General features: G+C 41.3%; 1 protein-coding gene across 2 annotated transcripts in view; it reads left to right on the top strand.

Moving 5' to 3' along the window:
* Positions 1–24,358, top strand: part of PAK3 (p21 protein (Cdc42/Rac)-activated kinase 3) — a 285,967-nt gene that overhangs the window by 50,423 nt on the left and 211,186 nt on the right. Inside the window, exon 2 of one of the 2 annotated variants that reach the window (XM_011951689.1) lies at positions 20,947–21,019. The exons of the other annotated variant lie outside the window; for it this stretch is intronic. The gene's annotated coding sequence lies outside the window, so the exon portion shown is untranslated. The remainder of the gene's footprint in view (positions 1–20,946; positions 21,020–24,358) is intronic. 2 annotated transcript variants of the gene reach the window in all.

The raw sequence follows: 24,358 nt of genomic DNA on the forward strand, positions 1-24,358 counted from the left end.
GCCCCTTGATCTTTTTTAGTTCGTTTGTTTGTTTGATGTGAGTTGCCATGAAGCCATACTTCCCCTATGTTGGCCTCACAAAATGAACTTTTAAACTTTGAATTGATGATTTTTTTCTTTATCATTTATCAAATATAAATGAAATATCATTTATATTTCACCATTTAAATTTTAGCCCAGTATTCCAGCCCATCTGAGCTTATTTTGAATCTCAGTTTTGTTCTTCAACATATTCTGATATCCCTGCCAGGTTTGGGTCATCTTCAAACACAGTAAGTACATTTTTTGTATCACCTAAGTTATTAATAAAAATGAAAAAGCCTTGTGGCCCTTCTCTGGAGACCTTCTGCTGGATTGCCAATCCATTTGACGGTATTATAACTTGGTCAATATGTTACTATCTTGCCTTAGTTCACTCATGAGAAAGTTATGAGACAAATTCAAATGCATGGCCAAATCCAAGATACGTTGTCATAGCAAAAGATAGCATGCATGAAGGCGATCTAAGATAGGATGATTTGTTTTGCAAAATGGAAATTCTAGTATTGTTTTCTCCAATTATAAGGTGATATCGGACTGTTGTAAAGGTCAACAGCATACATAAGTATACAAAATGCAAAGGGAAATTTCTTCTGTAATTCTGTACACCGACACTGTACCAGACAACTGTGGTTGGCAGTTTTATGCATATATAAACACAGATCTAGGGTTTAACCGGGATCATGATATAGAGACTGTTACATGACCTGCTCTTTTCACTTACAATCCTTTGGAAACATCTCTCCTTGTCAGAATGTACAGTTTTAGCTCCTTCTTTTAAACAATGAGATAGTGTTCTTTTCTTTGGATGTTTCATAATTTATCTCATCAATCTCATATTGATGGGCATTTAGATCATTGGAAAATTTTTGCCATTACAAGTAGTATTACATGTTGAATTGTCTTTGCTGGCTTGATGAAATGTTGTGCTAGATGCTGGTTGTTGCCTTCTCTGTATTTCCCATCCTCTTGCCCTTTTCAGATCTTGTTGTCAATGTCCTAAATGCCAAAGGGCTGCTTCCACCTAAGAAAGAACTAATGAGGGGGCCAAATTACCACTCATCATGGTTTGAGTTTGAAAATCTATACTTGCCCTACTTTCAAGTGTGTTTAAGGCTTTTTAAGCTGCCAGGGGCATTTAGAGGATCGCGGCACCCCAAGATCAAGACTTGAGGGACAGACAGGCTTGATAGGAGGCTGCAACCCCTGTTTGGCACACGTGAAGTGATTAGGAGCAGAAAGAAGAAGGAGAACTGCCTTGCCATTGAACCACAATTCTTTGTTATACACTCTCAGCCCTGACCAAGCAGGCCACTTGCTGGTCCCTGAATAAGCTCCTCCTTTTTCATCATCACACCTTTATTCCTCCACAGGGTCTTCCTCCCTTCACACATGTACCTCCCAGAACAAGGTAGGAGCCATCTGCTCTGAATTCCCAGAATACTTGGGAGTTGAACCTGTGTTTGAATATCAGAGCTCGGCAGTTGAACCTAGTTCTGTGATTTTTGGATAAGTCATTTATCCTTTCTGGGCCTAGTTATCCTCATATATGGAATGATGATATGCCTATATATTTTAAAACACTTAGCCCAGTGCCTGGCTTAACAAATGTTTGCTTCTATTATTATCATAATTACCATACGTGATTATATTGCCTACTCCACTGTTGTGAAAATTAAATGAGAACATATGTAAAGCCTTCAACACAGTGCCAGCCTAAAATGGGTATTAAATAAATGATGGCAATTACTGATTGTATTCATATCTTCCTTTGGATACTTATCTTACTCTCTCGTGTTACTCCTATTTGTGTTTACGTCTTGATCTCCTCCTTTAATTAATACGTTCCTTCAAAAGCACAGTGTTTGTCCTCTTCCCTCCTCCTACCCCTCTCCCCTAGAAAGCATAAAAGAACCAGTGCTGGGAATTAGTAGGGCTCTTTCAAATTTAGGTGCTATCAATGAATGCCGCCATCACTTTGTCTAAGCTCCTTTCTGATTGGATTATTTTCTAGTTAGAAAGCAGCTGTCTCATTAACTGATCAACTGAGCCCCTTTCTAGGGCAAGTCATGGCATACATATTCCAACACCTGAGTCACTGATCACAGAATTAGCAAGCTATAGAATCTTAGCTTTGGAAAGAGTTTCAGAAACCAATGGCTTTGCGTATGAGTTTACCTGGGCAGAATGGATTTGTGTACCACTCTCAGGCTTCTGCTATCTAGATGGAAAGGAGAAACATTAGGCCATCAGCCCAGTCCAGACCACTATCGAGTCCTTCTTAGAGTACCAAAACAGTCTCCTAGGCTTTTTCCTGCTTTCACTCATGCCTCCACACAGCAGCAAGAGCAATCTTTAGAAAATAAAAAATCAAATCATATGATTTCTCTCCTCAAAACCCTCCCAGGGCTCCCATCGCATGTAGCATAAATTCATATTTCCTTCCCATGGTCTAGAAGACCCTGAATAATCTGACTTCTGTGCATTTCTCCACATTCACCCTGTTACACTCTTCCCCTTGACTCGTGTGCACCAACTGCACTGATCTACTGTTCTGAGGATACACCAAGCTCATCCCTGCTTCAATGCTTTTAATCTTCTTGTGACCCTCTACCAACAATTGAATCCCAGCCTTGCCCCAGCTTCCCCACGTTTCTTTTTGTCCTTCAGGTTTCCATGTCAATGATACTTTCTCAGAAATACATGAAAAACCTTCCCTGTGCACACTGTCTCAAGTAGATCCTTGTCCCCACTTGATTCTCAAACTCATTGGTTCTCGGGCTTGCTTCAAATTGAGAATCACTCAGAGAGCATTAAAAAACAAAACAATGGCCAGGCCTCTTCTAGATAAAGTAAATCAGAATTTCTGAGAATGGAACTCAGCTATCTATATTTCTAAATGCTCCTCAGGTGGTTTTAATGTGCAGCCAAGGTGGACAGCCTTTGTTCTATCTGTCAACTTGTTTATTTCATTCTTAGTGCTTATTACAAACTGTAAGTATTTTGCTTATTTTAACAACTTATTTAGTAAATATTTATTATTCCCCTACATGTGCCAGGCACTACTCAAAACATGGAAATTAAAAATAGTGGACATACTAAACACAAATCCCAACCATTATCAAACTTCAATTCTAGTGGAGGAGGCAGACAATAAACAAGATCAATAAAATATATAGTGAAATTTGTATAATGCTCTGGACTAAATGGTTGTGTCTTCCCCACCAAATTTTTGTGTTGAAATCTTAACACCCAATGTGATAGTATCTGAAGATGTGGATTTGGGATGCAATTAGGGTTAGATGAGGTCATGAGGGTGGGGCCTTGATCTAATGGGATTAGTGCCTTGATAAGAAGAGACACCAAAGAGTCTGCTCTCTCTCTCTCTCTCTCTTCCCCCCACCACCCACCGTGCACAAAGAAGTCATATAAGCATACAATGAGATGGTGACTGCCTACAAGCCAAGAAAAGAGGCCTCAGAATGAAACTTGCCTTTCTGGCACCTTGATCTTGGACTTCCAGCCTCCAGAACTGCCAGGGATAAATGTCTGTTGTTCAAGCCACCCAGTCTGTAGTATTTTGTTATGGCAGCTCAAGCACATTAAGACATATAGTATGTTAGAGAATGATGAGTGCTAGGGAGAAAAATTAAGTAGATAATATAGATATAAATTTTTTGGAGGAGAGAAACACTTTAGACAGAGTGACCTCGACAGAAAATCTTGAGTAAAGACCTGAAAGAAGTGACAGATATAGATCTGCAGCTCTTTGGATGTCAAACTTTTAAGGCAAAGAAGAGTCTGTGCAAAGGTCCTAAGACTGTATCATACCTAGTATGTTTGAAGAACAGCAAGGGGGCCAGTATGGCTGAAGGTTTGAGGAGAAGGGGAAGTGTGGTAGGTGATAAATTCAGGAATGTAATGGGGTGGGGGGCAGGTGTTTGGAACTTCGAAGGTTATTGTAAGAGCTTTGGCTTTTACTGAGTAAGAATGGGTATCGTAGAGCAGAGGGTAATATAATCTGACTTAGATTTTAGTAGGCTTACTATATATGGTATGTTGTGAATAAACTGAAGAGGGAAAAGAGTGGAAACAGAAGAACCAGCTAGGAGACTACTGTAATAATCCACATGAGACATGATGGGGGCTCGAAGAAGGATGATAGAAATGGCAGTGATATGAGAACCAATAAGAAATGGACAAAAACTGTATGTGTTTTGAGAGGTGGAGTATTTGGGATTTGCTGACAGACCTATAAATAGGACATGAGACAAAGTACCCAGTCAAGGATGATGCCATGGTTTTTAGCCTAAGCATCTATAATAATGGAGTTGCTATTTACCTGAGATGGGAAGAACTGTGGGAGAAGTAAGTTTTCAGGGGAAATATGAAAGGATTAGTTTTCAACTTGATAAGTTTGATGTGCATCTATAGTCTGAAAATTTGTGTTCTCCCCAAAATTTCTATGATGAAATGGTAACACCCAAAGTGATAGTATTAGGAGGTGAGAACTTTGGGAGGTGATTAGGTCATCAGGGTGGAGCCTCCATGAATGGAAGGGATTAGTACCCTTATAAAAGAAGCCTGAGAGTGACCATTCACTCCTTCCACTACGTGAGGACACAGCAAGATGATGTCGTCTATGAAAAAGCAGGCCCTCACTAGACACCACCAGCACCTTGATCTTGGAAGTTCTAGCCTCTGAAACTGTAAGAAATACATTTCTATTGTGTATGCATTATCCAGTTTATGGTGTTTCATTATAGTATCCCAAATGGACTAAGACAGGTGCCCATTAGACATCCAAGCTGGAGAGTTGAATATACAAACTTTGAGTTCATAGGAGAGGTCTGGACTGGGATCAGAACTTTGGGAATCATAAGACTGAATGGTCACCTAGAGAATAAGTTCAGGTAGAAAAGATAAGAAGTCCAAGGACTGAGCCCTAAACCACTCCAACGTTTAAAGGTTGGGTTGAAGTGCAACAAGCAAAGGAGACTGGAAAGAAGCAGCCAGAGAAGAAAGAAGAAAACCAATAGAATGTGGTTCCTGGTAACCAAGAGAAGGTGATTCAAGGAAGAGAGAGTGGTCACTTACATCAAGCACTGCAGATAGCTCAAATAAGATGAGGACTGAGAATTGGCTGTTGAATTTTGTAACATAAAGGTCATTGGTGATCTTGATCAGAGCAGTGATAAGAGTGAGTGCAAGAGAGAAGGGAAGGAGACAATTTGGAGATTGTAAGTATAAACAAATGCTGCTTCAAGGTTTTAGCAAAATGAGGAGGACCGCAATGGGGCAGTAGCAGTATCTGGAAGAGGAATTAGAGTCTAGAGAGGGTTTATTACCTTTTTTAGGTAGGAGAGAAAATATTCAAATGAAAAGATCCAGCCTCCTGCATTAGAATGCAAGCTTATTGAGGGCAGGGACTTTGTCTTGTGCATCTCCAGCACCTTCCATGGTGCCTAGCACATAGTAGGTACTCAATAAATTTTGTTGAATGGCGAATGATCAAATGAATGAAGGAATGAATAAATAAACAAAAGTAGATGTCAAAGAGTTGAGCAAGAAATACTAGCAGGATAGAGTGGCAGGTGAATTGAGTAGCACCTTGGCTTTAGTTCTAGTCATCCCTGCCACACTCCTGGCATACTGAACTTATCCCAGGCCCAGACGGCTGGAGAATGAGTTGGCATGGCACAACTCCTTTTGCTAAGAGGCCATGTTATGTCTCTGTAGTCACTTGTTCCAGGGAGCAGACAGGCTGTTGGACTGTAAGAATCGGGTGCAGCCAGGTGAGACTGTAGAATCCAGGAGTGTGTAAAAGAGACGCCCCTTTGCATCGTCACCATTCTCTGGTCCTGGTCTGTCTGTGGTGCAGGACATGGGTGAGACATATGCTGCACTGGCATCTCAGCCTGCTCCTGCTTGCTGGAGGGTGGTTAATAACCTCATGTAACACAGGCCAAGGAGCAGCTAAACCAAAGTTTAAGAAGAAGAAATGCATGCCCATGCAGTGACTGGAAGCTTTGGCACCTGGCTCATCTCAGTTGCTGCATTGCACAATCCCCATAATTTAAGGTGATGGGTTGGCCCAATGGGGCTCTCGCATGGTGCCGATGACTCAATTGTTGCTAGAAAGATGGCATGGCCCCACTCCAGGCTGGCACATAGGAGGTGCTCGGCAAGTTTTGAATAAATAAACCCTTTGGGACTGAGGAAATAATGCTTCTTTTACTTTGTGGTGTTCTTCAGGGCTCAGTCAGAGCCAGATTGTTAATCTAGACGGTCTGGCTTCAGGGCCTATAGACTCAGCCACTTAACTCATACATGCAAGGTACTGGGTTTTATTGGGGGAGTGGTGGTGGTAGTGGTATTATTCTTTATAAAAGTAGAAAAGAAAAAAAAAAAAGCCAGGTACAGTGGCACATGTCTGTAATCCTAGTACTTTGGGAGGCTGAGGCAGGTGAATCACTTGAGGTCAGGAGTTTGAGAACAGCCTGGCCAACATAGTGAAATCCTATATCTACTAAAAATCCAAAAATTAGCGAGGCATGTTGGCAGGCGCCTGTAATCCCAGCTACTTGGGAGGCATGAGAATCGCTTGAACCCAGGAGGTGGAGGTTGCAGTGAGCTAAGATCACGCCACTACATTCCAACTTGGGTAACAGAGTGAGACTCTGTCTCAAAAATAAATAAATGAAAGTTAAAAAAAAAGTCTTGCTATAGCATTATCCAAATGTTACATCCATATTCCCTCACACTGGGGTACATACTACTTGGGTTCCTTTGCCTGTTATTGTTTTGCTTTTTGGTAGGGAACTCCTACCATACCCAACCAGATTACCTTCCCCTTCTTCAAACCCAAGAGATTCCCAAGAATCCTAATATCCCATAGAACATAATCTTTCCATTTCCAGAAAGGAATATGGATGCCTGTTGGTTTTGTTGCTTTGTGTCTTCACAAGTACTGAGTGCCTAGTATGCGTCAGGTCCTGTTCTAGTCAACTGGGGATATAGCCGTGACCAAAACAATTTTTTTTAAAACCCACCCTCCACAACATCACTTCCACAGCATTCTTGCCAAAGAAGCATCACAGATTAGAGGAGGATAATGAGGCATGGCAACTAAATACAATATGAGATCCTGGATTGAATCCTAGAACAGGAATAGGACATCAGTAGAGAAACTGGGAAAACGTGAATAAGGTCTGTAGATGAGTTAATGTTATTGTATCAATATTAATTTCCTGGTTCCAATAATCTTAGTATTATTATGGAAGGTGTTAAGATTACAGGAAGCTGGGTGAAGGGTATATATGATAACTCTCTGTGCTATGTTTGCAATTTTCCTGTAAAGTCTAAAATTATTTCAAAATAAAAAATTAAAACTAGCCCTGCCCTCCTGGGGCTTAAGTGTTGAAATTGAGAGTGAGAGAGAGAGGAAGGGAGGGAGAGAGAAAAACAATAAGTAAAACAATCAGGATATTATACAGTATATTAGCAGGCAATGGATGTTATGGAGACAAATATACTAGGAAAGGGAAATGAGGAGTAGAGGGGCTGTACTCAAGTAGGATGGTCATGGAAGGCCTCACTGAGATGACATTTGAACAGTCTTTAAAGAAGAGGGTGCAAGAGCCACAAGGTAGAGTACACCAGTACGAGGGAAATGCAAAGGCGCTGAGGGCATGCAATGCCTGCCCAGTTTAAAGAACCACAGGAAGCCTAGTGTGGCTAAAGCCCAATGAGCAAAATCAGTTTGCCGCATTCTGTGGTTTTAAAGGTATCGGAAAGAGACTGACCACAGAGGAAAGATCAGGGAAGTCAAACAAAGGACATCAAATGGAAGGCCTGCTGTTATCATCTGTTTCCAACCAAGTCACAGATGACAGAAACATGAAGGGAAGGAAAGAGCAGTGAGGTAAAATCGCTGAAGTCTGGAATCACTGTCCAATTTCTGGTGAGTAAATAGATCCTTATTAAGCACCATAACAAGTTTCTGAGTCTCTTGTGCTTTATTCCTCTCCAAGCACTGAACTATAATTAATGCTGAGTGTGGCACTGGTATCACAGCCTGTGACATCTTCCTGATTTTGCGCTGTGTAAAATCATAAGTGTAATTGGTAGCACAAATGGGTGGGCTGATTTTTCTTGGACTAATGAGTGGAAATGATGAAAAATCCAGAACATCTTTTTGATTTGGCTTATGTTTATTATCAAAAGTTCTCGACTTATTGAGGTAGCATCACTAGGATGTTTGGAGCCTGGTAATGCATGCACTAAACAGTATGCAGTCAGTGATGTTGCTTGGCAAGCAGAGCCCCCTGGCCTGTTGTATACTTACAAAAGACAGGCCAGGTACCAGTGGGGTTCCCTAAGGGTTTCTCAGCTGGCAGCTTTGACTGAGGATGCTTCCTCTTCACCAACTATGCAGAAGCAAAAATCCACATGGGGAGAGCCAGCCTAATTCATGGGAGGCTCGGTGATAGCAATGTTGTTTTAGGAACATCTTTGATCAATCCACACAAGAGTGCTTGCCTTGTCTTTATGACATTATAAAGATTGGATGAGAGGATTTAGTGCTTAGTGTTCTGAAAAGTGTAAAATACTGCATACATATAAGGTATTACTATTAATATTATTGTTATTATGTAGTATGATGAGGTTTAAAGAAATTAAAAGTTCTATAGCTATGGTGTTTTCTTGTTCCTTACTTCTTTGGTGTTATGAAGGAGGCCATTACCCTCTTTTTAGAAACGACATATTGGGCACGTACTATGTGCCAGGCACTATAATAAATGCCCTGCATGTATTATTTCATTTGGTCCTCACAATAACACCATGAAGTAGGTACTGTTGATATCCCCATTTTAAAGTTGGGATAAGTGGGGCTAAGAGATGTTAAATAACTTACTCAAGGTTGCACAGTAAGTGGTTAGAACCAGAATTATATGCAGGAGATTGACTCTAGAAATCTGTGTCCTTACTTCTGTGCTAAAGTACCATTTAAAATAGGGGATGCAGGACACACATGCTCTGAAAAGGCAGATTTAAGTCTCCAAGAGGGAAGGCATCAGCTCTGCTTTTGGGGCTCCATACACAAGGATAACTGTTAAGAAGGCCGCCAAGCATGTGGGGCAGCTGGAGCTCAGAGTAATGTACTTGGATGTCTGAAGAGGTGCTAAGGGGTTATCTGGCATCCCAACTTGAAAGACTGGGCTAGAATGAAGAGCAACAGACAAACTCTGAATTCTAGAACTACCCAGAATAGCAGTCACCCACTTCATCCCATCCTTGTGTCTGTGAGGAAACTAGAGAGGCAGAGCACTGCTGAGACTTGCCCAAGGTCACACGGTTCTCTAGAGCCAGCAGCTGCAGTGGAACTCTGGTCTTCAGGCTCCCAGTTCAGTGCTCATCCTCCAGCCCCACCCCCGCTAGTCCCTCACATTCAGTGGGCAGCAGTCAGAGAGAAGGCATCTCCTTTTGAGTGAAGCTATTGTCTGGAGCAGTGGTTCTCCGTGTAGCCCAAGGACCTGCAACATCATCACCTGGGAACCTGTTAGAAATGCCAATTCTTGAGTCTTTCCCTGGACCAACTGGGGCTGGCACCCCACAATGTGTGCTGTAACAAGCCCTCTTGATTGATTCTAATGTATGCTGAAGTTTGAAACCCACTGGTCTAGACTGTCAAGCAAAGCATTGAGTGCTGCAGATGTCAATATGCATGTGGATCATCAACTTGCACAGCACAAAGGATAGTCTTCATAGGGAAGGATTGTGGAGAGGACTGCAGCCCTCGAGCAACACCTGCAGCAGAGTGTCACCTTCAAACACACACGACAGTGACAGATAGATACACAGAGACTGGGAGGGAGGGTGTAGCCAGTTCTTGTTGATCTTCATGTGCATCAAAGATAATGTAGTTTTGCCAGCTCAGCAGTTCGCTAGAGACATGCCCGCTACTCGACTTGGTGCTGTGGAAGGTGAAGTCCCTGCCCTCACGGAAACTGCCACCCAGGATTATAGAGCTTCCAAATTGGGAGGGAGCTTAGAGATTATCTACTCCACTATCCACCTCTACCACTCCTTGGTAATGGCATCCCTGACTGGCACTCTCTCAGCTTCAGCACTACAGGGCCATAGTGAGAATGAGCTCAGCTTCTTTTAGGAGAGGTTGGAGGTGGGAGGGAGAAGGGAACTTACACACAGGTAACTACCATTACAAAAAGTAGTATGAAGGTTAGAGCCAATGCTGTAAGAACACAGAGCCAGGAGGAATATATTTTAACTGTCGGAAATCAGGGATGACTTCATGGAGGAGGTGTCCTTTGAGCTGGGCAAGACTTCAGCAAGCAGACATGGTGGAGTAGGAGAGGTTATTTCCAAATAAGAGAATATCATGAAAAAAACTTGGAGGAATGAAAATCCAGAACAAATTTCACAAAACTATTTAGGCAGGCTAGGTTGAGAGGACACACTCTGCAACAAGACTGCTTAGCTTAAAATACTGACTCTGCAACTTATTGACCACTTGACTTTGGGCAAATTATTGAACATCTCTTGGCTTATGTTTTCCTACCTGTAAAATGAAAATAATACAACATACCTGTGGTATATCATATTGGGTTGGGGGAAAGAGTAAATGAGATAATGCTATGAACCAGCTAACACAGTGTCTGGCATATAGCAAGTGCTCCAGGACAGTTTGGCAAGTTTTCTTCATATATAACAGGAAATTTGTTCAGAGCGCTGGCAATAGGACTGAGAATAGTGGAGGTAATCTTTGATACTAGGTTGTGGAGAGAGCTTAGAGTGCCAAACTAAGAATTTGAGGCTTTTATTCTGAAGGCAGGGGATATGCGTAGTAGGAGGATGAATGGAAACAGTGGCAAGGGATAGGGAGAGTTAAGAAGCCACTCGATCTTACGTATGGCAGTGACAAATGACCTGAAAGGAGCAGGTCAAGAATCAGGTTCAGAGGAGAGATATTTGAGTGAGTATATGTCTGAACTATACTGTCACATAAACCTGACTTTGGGTTAACAGCCTGAAATGTACACATGTGTCTATTAAATACTTAGAGAATAAAAATTAATGGTTGGAGAGAATATTGGCCATTTGTTCTATTGTGAAAGACAATACTTGGTTAGCTCAAGTGAAGCTATGTGAAATATTATATCCTATGAAAACACTTCCTAAAGCTGGCCTTTTTGTAAGAAAATTTGGGATATGTGCAATTCACACATACTTGATCAATTTAAGCACATTCTGTTTTACTGGCAGGCACCAAAATCTGTAATAAGACAAGGAGTCCTCCAGTGAAAGAGATGATTAGAGACTGCAATAGCAGTGCACACTGAGCTCCAATTAAGGAATTTTCTAATGGTTGTCTAGGAATACAAGTGCCCTCCATTTGGGCTTTGGTGATAACTAGAGTATTCTTTAGTTCTTAATCAGAGTGAACACAATTCAAAATGTTCTTGAGTCGTGGGTCAGAGGGAATGATCTCATTTGGCACATTATTGAGTTTCTGAGAAGAGGAAAGATACTAACAGCTCGCAAATATTTCGTTATTGACTAACTGCAAAGATGCATCTGTTAAAGCAATCCATCTGAGTTGGCTAGTTCTCTCGAATATTAAAGAATATCAATATATACTAAAAGCAAGTGAATTTATCGAGCATTTACAAAGCAACTTTGAAGCCAAATGATCCCTTTTCTGCCTTCCCTTCTCTTCTAAAAGATATTCACAAACATATACAAATCTGAACTAAATTCCCTCTAACAGATCCTTTGTAAAGAAAGCTCACCTTCTCTGGCTGCAATGACAAAGATGTTTGGGTGGGAGGGGGTGCGGAGGGTGGTGGAAGCGATGCTGGTTCAATGCTTGAGAAACAGTGCTGCACCCAACAGACTGAATGTCATGAATTCTTTGTCAGCTCCCACTCAAACCCTCCGGGCTTTCCCCCGTCTGCCAAGGGATGGAAACAGAACAGATACATTGAAGCCGGTAGACTGACCAGCTAGATTGACCCAAATTCTTTCAGGAAATGCAAAAACCTGCTGGCTCGTGGGATTAGCTGGCTGGTGTTTGAATCGCTACCCATCTGTACATTTCCTTCTTGTCCAGTGCAGCCCCAGCTTGCTACATCTGCTCACCTCAGCAGCTTGCTTTCCAAGACAAGATAATTTGAGAAGAATCTAGTTGTGAGAAAGCAATGTCCAATGCTAGGGAAACTTTGTGGCAAGCCCGAGGAGAAATTTGGCCCTCATGGTAATTGATTTGCTATATTCCTGGTGTTCTTTTCCCACCATCTGCCTTTGCTCTTCTCTAATTCTAGGTGATGCAGCCAACTTGTCAGGCTTAGCTTTGTCGAGAGGATATGCCATTTTCAAGGCTTCATTTTTCATAAGGACTATGCTAAGCAGCTGTAAGAAAAAATAGGATGAAAAAATGAATGTTTTGTTTACATTAGCGAGGTGGCATCAGAAAGCAACGAGGAAAGGCCCAGGACATCTCATAGACAGTTAACTATGTCAGAACTCAGACTAAAGGAGACATGGGGGTCTAGACAAATTATACCCAGGGTTTACCCTGCTGACAAGAGTTCCTATCCCTGCAATAGACAGGGGTCACAGAAAAAGCCTATAGCACAGTATTTCTCAGCCCCGCACATTAGAATCTCTTGGAAAACTTTTAAAAATATTTATCCACAGTCCCCTCCCTCAGAGATTATGTCTTAATTGCTATGGAGTTAGGGCCACAGCGTTGGTACTTTTTAAAAGCTCCCCAGATGGAAAACAAAATTGCCGCAAAGAACATCATTGAGACAATTAGCCACATTTGAATATGGACTATATATTAGGTAATACAATTGTGCCAGTGTTAAAATTACTGAACTTGGTAACCATGGTGCTGTGATTACGTAAGAGCATGTCCTCCTTCTCAGGAAATATGCACTAAAGTATCTAGGGGTGAAAGGCATGATGTCTGCAACAAACTCAAATGGATTAGGGAGAAAAACACCTAGAAATGTAAAGGAGGAATAAAGCAAATATGGCAAAATGCTAACAATTTGGCTAATTTGGGTGAGGGGGTTACAAGGTTTTTTTGGGTACTATCCTTAGAATTCTTCTGTTTAAAATTATTTTGAAATACAAAATTATTTTTAAAAAATAAAAAATAAGACAGATCCCCTGATGAAATAAAGCCCAACCAAATTTGGAAACCATTGGATTCAGTCAAGTAGAAGAAATGGGGACCTGCTATAGATATGTGAGAGTGAAAGCCTTTCTGAGACATTATCCTACATCAGTGTTTCTTTCACTTTAATGCTCATACACATCTCCTGGAGGTCTGGTTAAAATTCAGTTTCTGATTCAGAAAGTCTGTAGTGGGGCCTGAGAGTCTGCATTTTCTTTTCTTTTTCTTTATTTCTTTATTTCCCTTCCTTCCTTCCTTCCTTTCTTTCTTTCTCTTTTTTTTTTTTGACAAATTTTCCCTCTGTTGCCTCTGCTGGAGTGTAGTGGTATGATCATGGCTCACTGAAGCCTCAACTTTCCAGGCTCAAGTGATCTCCCCACCTTGGCCTCCCAAACAAAATGTTGAGTTTACAGGCATGAGTTACCATGCCCCGCTGAGATTCTGCATTTCTAATCGACTCCCTGGTGATGCCAATGAGGCTTTCCATGGGCCACCCTCAGAGTAGCAAAGTTCTTGGACTGAATTACCCCACTATAAATCTGTCAGTCAGTAAACAAGTGTTTTGGAACTGCAAGAAAAATTCTCTAAGTGGAATCGGCATGCAGAGTTCTATGGATTGGCAGCCCATCATCTTGACCCCTTGACCATGAAAGTCTGTAGTAGGGCCCAACCTACCCTGTGGGAGTCACTCTGATCCACAGAACAGAACAGAGCACCTACAAGAATAAGCATAAACAAAGGCTTGCAGCAAATGGAAGAGGGTATGAATGGTCTCTTCAAAAGCAAGTTCATGATACAAGTCCCAGGAAAAGTGAAGCCCTTTCCAATGGGTGGCAGTGGAGCCAAGCTGAGGCTCTTACAGAGAGCAACATAGTTCTGATGAAGTGTCAGGGCACAGGCTGCGTGGGTCCAGCTGCCTCCTCTAGGTGAGGACCCCTTTCTTAGAAATAAAATTCCAAGGAGGATTCCCATTTCATGCTGGCCGTGGCATGCTTTGAGTTCGTTGCTTCCACTGTAAGTGGAGAACCAAAATGTCTCTCGCTTGGTGGACCCTGCTTCCATCAGAACTTCCCAAAGCTTGCTCTTCCATTTCCCCCTCAAAGTAGCTCCATTCCCCTGTGCCTGTATGTTGTGATTGTGCTTTCCATGCATTGAATTAGAGGCTGTCCTGTTATTTATATCTCCCTTGTTTACATCCAAATCAAGGCCAACTAATGTGAATGCACAGAAGTCAACCGAGCTTTACTGAGCATGCAACCCCAGAGAAAAGCTCTAGAAGACAAATGAGAAAGGCCCTGGAGTTGGTCAGCCCTGAGTTTGTGTCCTCCCTTTACCACTTAATAACTGTGTGAACTTGGGCAAGTTACTTAACATCTTTGAGCTTTGGGTTCCTCATCTATGAAATAGGGTCAATAATTGTACTGACTTCATAGAGTTGTGAGTATTAAATCAGATAGCGAGTACAGCAAGTGCTCAAGAAATGGAAGATAATCATGCACTTGATGGACATTTATTAAGTTTCTTCTATGTGTAGACAAAGAGTAGTTCAAATCCAGTCTAGTCCTACTTGCTAGTTGTGCAACCTTGGATGAGTTACTTTGTTTTACCTCTCTGAGCCTCAGTTCTCTTACTCTTAAGTGACGCTGGTGCTGGTATATAAATCACAGGATTGCCGTAAGGAATAAATGAAGTCAGGCATGTTAAACACATGTCAGGCACATATAAATGTGCTCAGCCAATATGAATTATCATAATTGTTGTGGTTTTTATGTCAGCTCTTCTCTGAGCACCTTTGTATTATGAGACTTACTTAGCAGTCAAGCACACTTTGCAGCCTCCTCCAGTAGACCCTCTCCAATCTTCACTGTCATTTCCCTGAGGGCGGAGGCCCCATCCTTTATACCATTTCTGGCGTCTCCATGACACCTGGCAGTGAGTAGGTGTTCAGTGCATGAAGTAGAGAGCACTATGCTGCAAGCCCAGCCATCAGAAACATCACTGCCTGAGTTCAAGTTTTAGCATGTCCACTTTACTTGCTGGGTGACTTTCTAGCAACTCCTGGATCTTCTCTGAGTCTCCATTGTCTCACATGTAGTAAGGATGAGATAATAATTCCTACCTCTGGGGATTGCTGTGAGGATTAAAGCTGGGAACATAGTGAGAGCTTAATAAGGGTTGAGTGTTTTAATTGCTGTTATTATTTGAGAAAAGTCTTACAGTCAAGGATCACAGGAGCTACTCTGAGAAATCATGCACACATATGCATAGACACACATGAGTGGGCAGCACCGAGAGGACAGGTTACAGAGAAGACACAAATAGGCATTCATTGCCCATGAAAGCCTCTTTGAACCCCAGGCCGGGACCAGTGTCTGCATAAAATTCTGTCTGGAGCCATGGTGCTGAGAGCCCCTGAGGTTTTTTTTTTGTTTTTTTTTTTTAATATTGAGGTAAAATTCATATAACAGAAAATTTATCATTTTAACATGAAGAATTCAGTGACATTTGGTACATTCACAGTGTTACAGAACCACACAGCTCTTCTGAACTGATTACCCCTTTAAGCTAGCTGTATGCAGAGGAAGGCAGGGCTCATTGTCTTCTGTCACCCTTCTTGTCACTGTTCCATACCTCTTCACATCCCCACTTTGTTTCTCCTTCCTCATTTTTTCAATTGTACTCTCTCTCTTCACTCTCCTGCTCTTTGGGGGTAATGGGATATGTGTTTCTGATATACATGTACTTTTAGGAAGAGCAAGGATATTGACCCACTGGAAAGATCCCAGATCTAAAAGATGGCACTGTAAGAGTGTAGAATGGGACTGGTGAAGCCACTTCTTGCCAGGACAGGCTTGGCACACCTGAAAGCAGGCACAGCACAATGTCAGCTGCCCATTGACCTTAGTCTTCTGGTGGCCCCAGGGGCAACAGACAATCTGAAAAGACTTATTATCAATTATGACATCTGAGAATCACAGTCCTGTTTGTTATCATGTCTTCTATCTTTGGCCTCCCCATTATTATGAGTAAATTTGCTTCATATTAAAGCATCTATTGCAAAATAACTTTCATAGGCTCCACAGCCTCACAGAATCTGCTTTATATTTCTACCTATGGGCAAGAGCTACATCTTAAATATATTAAACAATAAGAAGAATACTGTATATGTACTGAATTATTCCTGCACGCCAAACACGGTTCTAAACGTGTTTCATGAGTTATCTCATAAATTAATTCTTACAATGACTCTAGGGGCCAGGCATTGTTAATATCTACTTTTAATAGATCAGGAAACTAAGGTACAGAGACAGTGGCTGATTTGTCCAAGATCGTGACAAAACCCATGCTTTACACTGCTGAGTAATATTGTGGCCCCATAATCCCACCACGGATAATTAACAGAAAAAAAAAAAATGTTCAGCAACCACAGACAGTAGCTTCCTTAATCCACTGCTGGACTTCAGTTTTGGTTCATGAACTTCCTAGTTAAAATGTAGGCTAGTCACTTAACCCATCCGAAACCGTTACTTTGTCTATATAATTGTGGCAACTGTCCTGCCTTACCTCTCTCAGATTTATGAGTATAAAATATAAAAACACGCAGGGAATGTTTTTGCAAAATGTGAAGTGCTATGCCAATGTCAGGAACTGACATCATGAATAATGGCTTCTTGGGATTGTGTAAGAACCACCCAGTTGCATGCTGGGGAATTAGAGCTCCTTACGGGCTCTGTGATAACCCTGGGAAGCTGCAAGTTCTTCTAGCCAAATCAAATCCTTGGCAAGCCATGCCCATTTCTACGCTTCATGGCTGTGTGAACTCTTAAGTGCTAGCTGATATGGTTTGGATCTGTATTCCCTCCAAATCTCATGTTGAAATGTAATTCTCAGTGTTGGAGTTGGGGTCTGATGAGAGGTGATTGGATCATTGGGGCAGATTCCTCATGAATGGCTAAGTGCCATCCCCTTGGTGATGAGTGAGTTCTCATTCCAAGTTCACATAAGATCTGGTTGTTTAAAAGTGTGCAGCACCTTTCTCCGACTCTCTTGCTCCCTCTCTCACCATGTGATATGCTGGTTCCCCTTTCACCTTCTGCCATGATTGTAAGTTTCCTGAGGCCCTCCCCAGAATCCAAGCAGATGTTGGTGCCATGCTTGTACAGCCTGTGGAACTGTGAGCCAATTAAAACTCTTTTCTTTATAAATTACCAAGCCTTAGATATTTCCTTACAGCAATGCAAAAATGGTCTAGCTCACTAGCCAACTTCTCCGAACTCCTAATCTGTGTCTTTAAAGTGTACTTGGAACAGCACTGGAAAAATCCTCCACTTTCAGGATATCTGGGGGCTGAATAAACCCAGGAAAAGCCTTATGAGATGTCTTCTGCCTGTTCTAGTTTTGAAAAATCACAGCCTACCTATCACAGAGGTTGCGATGCAGATTAACTTGAGGTGATACATTTGAAAGTGCTTTGCACAGTGCTTGCCTCATAGTGGGTGCTCAAAAGATGGCAGCTCTTTTGTAATTCAGATTGTTATTCCTGGGGCTGGGGGTGGTTAGGTAGGATGCCAAAGAGGAGAGAGGCTGCAGCAAGGGGAAGGCAGTTTGGGCAGTTGGGACTCCTAGACCACAGGGCTTGCCAATTTCCTGATTCCTTGAAATGAAGGCATGATTTTGAAACACAGCTGCCTCTTACTCACACAAAAGCAGTTTATGCACAAGGCTGTGTCTGACTTCCCATGTGCGTTGTGTTTCCCAGAAATGTTGGGAAGGGGTAGGAACATGAAGCCTAGTGAAGTGTCTTCCTGTTCCACCACACTTCATCTCCCTGGCATGCAAGTGGTTTAGCAGCAAAGCAAGCAGACAAAAAGTATCTGAGCAAGAAATAACTTTTATTATCCCTCAATGTAGACATGCAGGAGAGTGGACCAGAAAGGCTAGGAAGCAGTGGAGGGTAGCAGTCTTTTAAATACCACATATCATTCTTTTAAAGAATTACTAAGTGTTTCAGAAATTGTAAATTTTCCATGTATTCATTGCCCTCAGTGAAACAATGCACAGGAATGTTCTCTGTTCTTCCCCTTCTGCAGTGTAAGCAGTATTAACAGCCTGGGTTTGAATCCTCCCACAATCTTCTTTGTGCACGTGCAACTTTCTTTGTATTCAGACATGTAAGACATCTATAGGGGATTTTGCTGTTTGTACTAGAATGGGATTATGAGATATATATTTCTCTACAGCTTGGCTTTTGCACTTAACAGTGCATCACAGACCTCCTAGCACATCAGTAGTTATAGATCTGGTTCATTCTTTCAAACCACTACATGATAGTTCATAACGTGAATAATATGAATATGTCAAGATTTATTAAACTGTACATCTATTGATAAGCACTTGGGTTGTTTACAACATTGTAGTCATTCTCAGAGACTTTTTGTCTGCCTGCTTTGCTGCTAAACCACTTGCATGTCAGGGAGGTGAAGTGTGGTGGAACAGGAAGAACCTTAACTAATTATAATATGGTAAACATACTTACCAGTGTCGGTAAATATGGTGGGAAAGATTGCTGGGTGAAAGGGTTTTAATTTACCTATGGAAAAACTGCATGGCTGATATTCATAAATTGCATTCTGATTCCCTCATCCTATTGAGGGATGAGAGAGGCCCTCTCATATAGCTTTATATTGTTTTATACTCAGAAAGGGAAAGAGAAACGAGGCTAAAGGCAAGTAGCCTGGTACCTAGGAACCAGACCTGAAACCAGGCCTGGGTCTGCCTGACCTAAGCCTGGTAGTTAAAATCCGACCCCTGACCTAGTAACTGTTGTTACCAATAGATTCCAGACATTGTATGGAAGAACATTGTGAAACCTCCCGTTCTGTTTCACTCTGACCACCTGTGCTCGCAGCCCCTGTCACGTACCCACTGGCTTGCTCAGTCGATCAGGACCCTCTCACGTGGACTCCCTTAGAGTTGTGAGCCCTTAAAGGGGACAGAAGTTGAGCGGCTGACGAGCTCGGATTTTAAGATGCTAGCCTGCCGATGCTCCCAGCTGATTAAAGCCACTCCCTTCACTGTCTCGGTGTCTGAGGGGTTTTGTCCACAGTTCGTCCTGCTACACTATTATCAAAAAGTTTATTGTTGATCAGTTAAACAGATTTAATTTGCCTTCCCAGTGATCAACATATGACCTCATAGTAAAGGACTGTTGTAAAGAGTGGGCATCCAAGGATATGATCTTCTCTTCATTGGGATCCCAGAAATGGTGGGTTGTAATTTATCTAACGGGACTAAATTCTCCTGATGCCTTCTTTCACTGATGCAATCCAATTATTCTCCTGCCTTTTCTAGCCACAATCACCTTAGACTCAACCTTGAGAAACAAAAAGAAAACAAATTTTGTTGGCAGCAGACATGTTCTGGTTCTCCCTCAGATAAAGTTTCCTTTGCAAGACAATAAAAAAGGAATTGGAAAGGCTGGAAAAGTAAGGTGAGCACAAGTTAACAGAAGATGAGGAACATCAATCTGCTTTACTAAATGAATTACTTTTTCAAGAGTATTGCTGAATAGTGCTTTTAAGTATCAAGAACATGGTGGGTAAATGGGGGTTCACTGTAAAATTATTTCACATTTGTTTTACAAACTCTTAAGATGTTATTTTTTTATTCGCATTTTTTTGAGACAGGGTCTTTCACTCTGCCACCCAGGCTGGAGTGTGGTGGTATAATCATGGCTCACTGCAGCCTTGACCTTCCTGGATCAAGCAATTTTTCCCACTTCAGCTTACTGAGTAGCTGAGATCACAGGCATGTGCCACAGCACCCGGCTAATTTTTTAATTTTTTATAAAGATGAGGTCTCTCTATGTTTGGGTCAAAGCAAGACTCCCACCTCAGCTTCCCAAAATGTTGGGATTACAGGCATGAGCCACTGTGCCGGGCCCTGTTAAGATGTTCATATGTGGTTTGATTTATAAAAATTCTGCTCACATGCCACTTTCCAGGCATAAAATATCTGTATCAAGATACTTTGCTGCGTGTGGTACTTCATGTTTTTTAAAGCAATTTAATTTCACAATCCAGTTCCACCCTCACAGCATCCTAGCATGACAGGAATCACTCTTCTCATTTGACAACAGAGATAATTAGGCCTGGAGAGGTAAATGACTTGTCAAAAGTCACATACATAATTAGCAGCAGAGCTAAGCCTTAACTTAGGGATTCCCCATCCAGCATTTGTCTCACTTGGGGAAGATGAGTAGAACATGAGACCCTAATTCCATTTCTCATTAGGTCTCTGCTTGAGTCTTATTTGGCCTAACTCAATTTCTGTTTTACTTCAGGCATGTAGATCCATGCTTCTTTCCATGGCTAATATAACACTGATTGAGCACCAGTAATGCACTAGGTGCTCTAGAGACCATTGAATTAAATCTGGTTGCTGCCCTGTATCTCCCACTCTGAATTTGTTGGAGCCCAATCTAAAATACTTATTGCTCTGCACAGATAGTACAGGCTTATAAGAACATTTCTCCCATCTCAGCTTGTATCTCACCATTTTTCTTTAGGACCCCCAACAGAATTTCTTCTTGTCAGGCAGGAATATCCCACAACTGGTCTCTGAGTAGTCTTAAAAAACAGCCCTTTATTTTGCCTGACTCACTCTTGAAGATGAATGCATCAGTTTGTTTTCTCTTCCAGAATAACATATAGAGGCCAGCTTTCTCTTCTGAGAAGTCAGAAGTTCAGTTCGCCCAACATGGAATGACTTGAGGTACACTTGAATGGTCTCTGTGACCCTAAATATCATCCTTATCAGCAGAAATGTCCTCTTTGAAGATGTGATTCCTTGACTACTTCCTGCCTCTTCACGTTGTGTCAGTTACATGATCCATTAACCAGGCTGTATGTATATCCTTTGAAATGTTTCAAACATCTTTCCTTTTCCTAACCACTCCCACTTGCCACTGGCTTTGTCATCTTAAACAGCAAAGTCCCAGCAGATCTCCCTACTTAGCATCTTTTTCTCTAGTCTACCCTATATTCTATTGGCAAAATTATTTTTCTAAAACAAAGCTCTGATTATGTTATTCCCCTGGTCAAAAACCATAGTTGGCTTTCCACTGCCTGTTGCAGTGGTGTTCAAAGTCCGTTTGTTCATTTGTCTATTTGTTCTTTGGTTTCCAATCAGCAGGAGCACCTTATTTTCCAAGCAAAAAAATTTAGGTAGTTAAGATCCCAAAATATAAAGCAGATAAAAGTAGACATGTCTTAAAAAATTTGTAGACACACTGTAGTTGAAGTGAGAAGTTGGGGTGAGAAAGTAGGGAAGCACTGGGTCCCTTGCTCCTGGCAGGACCCTTGGTCCTCAGGAAATGTAGTGTGAAGACCACTGACCTGCTCATAAGTTTAAAATGCCTTTGCTTGTGATTCAAGACTGCACTAACCTGGCCCTAAACTGACTCTCCTATGAGACTTCCATTGTCCTTAAAGTAACCCTTTGCTTCAGCCGTTAGGTCTGCTCTCTGTCTTCCCTACACAACTGGGACATTCTTTACCTTTGCACTGCTAAGCCTCCAAGCCTGAAATGTCCACTACTGTTCTCGCTTCCTGTCTGAATTGTACTCACCATTTGAAAACCAGCTCTAGTTCTACTTACTTTCAGAAATCTTTGCTGGCTTCCTTGTTTTGCAGAGACTCACTTACTGGAGCTGTAATGACTTTATCTTCCAAAAGAACAAAACAAAAGAGAAGAAGGCCAGGAAATAAATTCCTATCAACTCTGTTTTTATGTGCTCTTCTGGCTAGAGAAGCCTTATGGTGTGATCATTAGATATGGGAGCAGATTCTCTGGGTTTGTAATGTGGCTCTGATACTTACTAGCTGTGTAACTCTGGGGAAGTTACCACTGTCTCAAGTCCCTCTTCTGTAAAATGGGGACAATAATAGTAGTCATTTCATAGGGTTATGCAAGGATTAAGTTATATCAAGCTCCTAGCCCAGGGTTTGGCACTAGTAAGTGGTATAACTTACTAGTTATACCACTAACTAGTAAGTAGTATAACTTACTAGTTATACCACTAACTAGTAAGTAGTATAACTTGCTAGTTATACAACTCATACCTGGGTTGATGTGAAGGTTTGAGCTAAGGCAGATATGAGATGATATGAAGGTTTGAGCTAAGGCAGAGTCAGGGGATGTCCACTGAGGGCAGAATTGTTGGAGGATCCAGAGGTAGAAAATAGTGTACAGAGTAAAATAAAGAAACCACCAGGTGTGAAAAAGGTACCCTAAGAGGTGGTTCCCATAAGGCCCCTATCAGCAGTGCTCAATTCTTACAAGTGTATACTCAACAATTGTGAGCTATTGTTAGTAAGTTTGGAATTGGGACTGTCCCCAAGATGAATAGTCGCCATCCTTATCTATGCTGTTTTAATATCCTTAGTGTTTTTTTTTTTTTATTGTGGTAAAAAAACACATGACATAAAATTTACCATTTTAACCATTCTAAGTGTAAAGTTTGGTTGCATTAACCACACACATTGCATTGCACACTGTTGTGCAACAGATCTCTGGAACTTTTTCTTTTTGCAAAACTGAAACTCTATACCTATTGAATAACAACTCCCTTTTTTCTGCTCCCCCCAGTCCCTGGCAAAACCATTTGACTTTCCATTTCTAAGAGATTGACTATTTTAGATACTTCATATAAGTAGAATCATGCAGTATTTGTCTTTTTGTGACTGGCTTCTTTAATTTGCCATAATGTCCTCCAAGTTCATCCATGTTGTAGCATGTGACAGAATTTCTTCCCTTTCTGTGACTGAATAATATTCCATTGTATGGATATATCATACTTTGATTATCCATCCATCTGTTGATGGACACTTGGGTTGCTTCCACCTTTTGACTATTGTGAATATGCTGCTATAAACATTGGTGTACAAGTATCTCTTTGAGATACTGTTTTTGATTCTTTTGGATATATACCCATATGTAAGATTGCTGTATCATATTGTACTTATTATTTTGTTTGTTTGATGAATCTCTATCCAGTTTCTCATAGTGGCTGCACCATTTTACATCCGTACCAGCAACGCATAAGGGTTCCAATTTCTCCCCTCCTTACAAACCCTTGTTATTTTCTGTTTTCTTGTTGATAATGGCCATCCTATTGGGTGTAAAGTGATACCTCATTGTGGTTATGATATGTATTTCCCTAATGATTATTGATGTAAAGCATCTTCTTTGTGCTTATTAGTCATTTTTGTATCGTCTTTGAAGAAATACCCATTCAAATCCTTCCACCATTTTTAAATCAGGTTATTTGTTGTTGTTGTTGCTGTTGAGGTGTAGAAGTTCTTTATGTATTCTGGATATTAATCCCTTAACAGATATGTGGTTTGTAAATATATTCTGTCATTCAATGGGTTGCTCTTTCACTCTTGATTGTTTCCTTTGCCACACAGAAGTTTTTAAGTTCGATGTGGTCACATTTGTCTATTTTTGCTCTTTAGTGTTATTTTAATGTGTCTATATCCTGTCTTCTCAGTGAGACTCAAAGCTTTCCGAAGGTAAGGACAGCACATGATTCCTCTTGTGTTTTCTATTGTGCCATGCCCTGTGCCAAGCACATAGTAGGTGCTCACAAATATGTACAGACCAATTAATTGAATCTCCATATGCACATTAACCTATTATCAGTCATGAGTGCCTTAGCAAATTATTTTTTTAGTTAACTGGAAGCTTAGAGGATAGCATCTATGATTGGGCCAAAGGAGAGACATAGGTTGGAGGAGTGAATAGAAAGCATGGGGCCTTCTCAGGAAGAGGAGACTCTATGGCAGCAGGTGGGGACATTGTGCCTGACATAGGGAAAGCTACCTGTAAATGTTAGCTGGCATCATTATTTGTGCACTAGCTGCCTGAAACAGGGAGAGGCAGTGCTGGGATAACTGAATGGAAATATGAGAAATTCAAAAGAGAAACTTTTTGACAGCTTGCCTCCTTAAAACTGTGTGTGTGTGTGTGTGTGTGTACATACATATATACAGGCACACGTGCTCAAGTGCCAAGATCCAAATTTGTTTTGTGACCAGGAAGATAATTAAC

Source organism: Colobus angolensis, unplaced genomic scaffold (genome assembly GCF_000951035.1).
Source record: "Colobus angolensis palliatus isolate OR3802 unplaced genomic scaffold, Cang.pa_1.0 Scaffold324, whole genome shotgun sequence".
Lineage (NCBI taxonomy): Eukaryota > Metazoa > Chordata > Mammalia > Primates > Cercopithecidae > Colobus > Colobus angolensis.